Source organism: Arvicanthis niloticus, chromosome 5, assembly GCF_011762505.2.
Source record: "Arvicanthis niloticus isolate mArvNil1 chromosome 5, mArvNil1.pat.X, whole genome shotgun sequence".
Lineage (NCBI taxonomy): Eukaryota > Metazoa > Chordata > Mammalia > Rodentia > Muridae > Arvicanthis > Arvicanthis niloticus.
In genome coordinates, this window is record NC_047662.1 from 59,921,472 (window position 1) to 59,924,965 (window position 3,494).

Genomic DNA, 3,494 nt, shown 5'->3' on the forward strand with positions numbered 1-3,494 from the left:
TAAAATTAAATTTTTCTCTCATTTAGTCCATCCTTAGCACCAGCTGGATCTCTCCAGGTTTCATGCGCTCTGTGGATATAGTCCTAGACAATGGGGTCCTATTGTCAGTAAGCTGAGAGTGAACCTCTCTATTAACATTAGTCTGTTATTTGAGAAACTTGATGTGACCCCATAGCACAGGACACAACAGGATGCAGCAGAATACTTCCCCAGGGAGACGTGCCTGGCTACAAAAATGGCCACACCAGATTCTGTATCCACCAGTACTAAAGATTACCCTCATGTAATCTCTAAGTCTCCAGTGCAAGAGGTTTCAACAACACAATACAATTGTCTCTTCATTCACTCTCTCCATCCAACACTAGCCCACCTGAACTCTACTATTCCTGTCCAAATCCTGTTCCACAATCTCTTTCAATATGGATGAATGCAACCTTGTAAGTGTATGTTATCGATTAAGTAAATCATAGGCAAGCTAACACCTAAAGCACCTAAGAGGTTAGGTAAACAGGAGCACCTTCTAAATTCTAAGATCCAGAAATAAGATATTTAAGAAAATCCTCATGGTATGGGGCTCTACCCACTAACATGTATGTCCTCCCAAATCATCAACTCAGAAGCTCTTACCACATCAGGCTGAGCTTTGTAAAAGGAGACCTCAGAGCTATGGAGCTAAGTTTTTCCTGCCCATTCCACCTTCATCAGAGCCAATAAAGGTGTGAAGCCCTGGTCTCCAGCACACATTCTCTGCCTGCTCCTGTCTACCACCTAACTTCTTCTGTCTCCTGAATGTGAGTATTCTTAAGTAATTTAAGCTCTCACAACTGAACAGTTTAGCCAGTTGTTCTCCATTCTCTCAACAGTTGGAGGAACTTAAAGAGTTCCCAGGCTTTCTGTGAATCCTATATGGACGTGTCAGAAATCACTCAGCCTTCCTCTGTGGAGTCCAGGCAGGTTATTTCAGATAAGAGCTCAGAAATGCCTACCTTTGAATACACAGAGATGGCATCTACATCCTGTAGCACACATGAAACAGCCTGTACTCAGAACTCAACAGGAAACCCAGCAAAAGCCATTGATTTCCATTTTGGAGAGCCATGTGAAACTGCCTCTGTAAACCAGCAAGATGTGTCTGCTGAGCAGAAAAAAATCTCCTGCAGGCTCTCAGCTTATGGATCTCAACAGCACCCCAGAGACTTGCCTCTCTCATCCCCAGAAAACAGCTGTAATCGACACCACCACTGAGACTCTCTACAACGAAGACTACTGGATGAGGACACTGAGCCCTGACAAGACTCGATTGACCCAAAATACAGCCATGTGTAAAAGTCAGAGGATTGCCTGTGGTAATCATCAAATTGCTCTCTCTGGAAGCCATGCAGACCAGGACTCAAATGTGGATCAATTCATTGCTTCTGTATGTAACCAGACTTTCAAAGAATACCTTGAGAAGGCTTTCAATGGTGACCAGACCTCCAACTAGAGTCAGACAAGAACCAGGAATGGAGGGCATCTGACTCTCTATGAGAGTCAGATGACAGCACCCAGTTGTAGCCAGGCCCTTCATCCCAATCAAATCATAACCTCCTTTTCTGAATGGAATCCTTTGGGGGATTCACAGAGGAACCTAGTAGCTGATAACGAATCCTATCAGATGACATTCTTAAGGGGTCAGAATGTCTGCAAAGGTCAGGAGAATCTCCTCAGTGATGAGCACTCCCTCTCTGGGTATCAGATATCAGACTACAGATGTGACCAGGATTTGATTAGGAATCACCAGGTGATAAGTCCAATTGATTGCTAGCCTCTCTATGACTTTCAGATACCAACCTCCAGTTTTGACACAACTCTTCATGAGACTAACAGGACAATATCCAGTGCAGAAGACAACTTGGATTGGCATTCAGAGATAAGTTCCAGTTCCAAAGAGATATTCTACTTGGGTCAGATGAAGACCTCTGTTGATCAGAATGTCTACCCATGTCAAAGTGGAACACCCAATATTGAAGAAAACCTTGATTCTCGGGTGACATTACTTAGTAACCAAGCCCCATATGTGGGTGAATCCTCATGTCATTCAAGTTCCCCTTTGATCCAAAGACAAGCTCAGGAAAACTCTTTAGCTTCAACTTTGGTCCAGAAACAGCTTCCAGAAATGAACTTAGACCTCAAGACACAGAGCCCTGTATCCCTGAAGATCCCTTATCCTTTGAAGTGTTACTCCTGTACCTACCAGGATTGTCAGAAATCTTGCAAAAAGGCTCAAGACCTCAAAAACCACATGAAGAGACACACTGGTGAGAAGCCTTATGCATGCAATAAGCCTGGATGCAAATGGAAATTCTTCACCTCAGGAGAACTCAAGAGACACAAACAAAAGCACAGTGGTGTGAGGCACTACCCATGTCCCATGTGCAACAAAAGCTTTTCCAGATTGGAGTACCTCAAACAGCATGTGAAGTGCCATGTTTCATCATCACTTACCACTGCAACCTAACTGTCCACGAATCATATCTTCCCTAATACAACTTCATTGTGTCCTACCTGTTATCATCAGAGGAGTTTTACAGATAGCCTCTGAATCCAGGGATAATGTTATCCCTAGGGAACAAGGACCATCTTATGTCTGTTGCCATGGAAACTGCCACACAGTCCTAAAGTATTCCTCACCTGTTTGCAGTGGTTCCTCTTATTCATTACCTGACATCTATGTCACAGCCCAAATAAATGACAGAGACCCTGACCCTTCACCCCATTTTTCTTTTCTTCTCTTCCTCGATTTCCCTCCCCTCCCCCCCACCCAAAAAAAAACTCTTCCCAAGGTATTGTGCTGTCATTGTGTGATCTGTCTGGAAAATGGCCATCTTCCAACTAACACTACCTACAACTCTGTCAACAGCAAATAGATTTTAATATTGTTTGTAAATGACAAAAACAAAAACAAAACAAAACAAAACCCCAAACAATTAGAGTAAGAAACTGTACCATGTCTAGAGCAGCAGAATTTCAGGATCCCAAAGGCAGCCGGATTCCCAGGAGCTCTTCCACCTAGGATCTCAGGATCACAAAATCAAAGAGACAGCTGGAGTCTGAGGAGGTCTGACACAAGAAAGATAACTGGAAAGACAGACAGAGACAGTGAGTGCAGGTAGCACTAGGCAAGTAGATGGTGAAAGGCAAGCTCAAGAACATAAGCAACAGAAACAAATGTTACCTGGCATAATCAGAACCCAGTTCTCCCACCATAGCAAGTACTGGACACTCCATCACAATGAAAAAGTAGGATTCAGAATTAAAGTCACTTCTCAGGATGATGATAGAGGACTTTAAGAAGGACATAAACAACTCCCGTAAAGAAGTGAAGGAGAACACAGGTAAACAGGTAAAAGCCCTTAAAGAGGAAACACAAAAATCTCTTAAAGAATTGCAAGAAAACAGGTGAAAGAATTAAACAAAACCATCCAGGACCTAAAATTGGAAGTAAAAACAATACA

The 3,494-nt window shown here is 43.0% G+C and overlaps 1 pseudogene; it reads left to right on the forward strand.

Moving 5' to 3' along the window:
• The first annotated feature begins 906 nt into the window (after positions 1 to 906).
• On the forward strand, positions 907 to 2,497 carry LOC117708729 (uncharacterized; annotated as a pseudogene).
• The last annotated feature ends 997 nt before the right edge of the window (positions 2,498 to 3,494 follow it).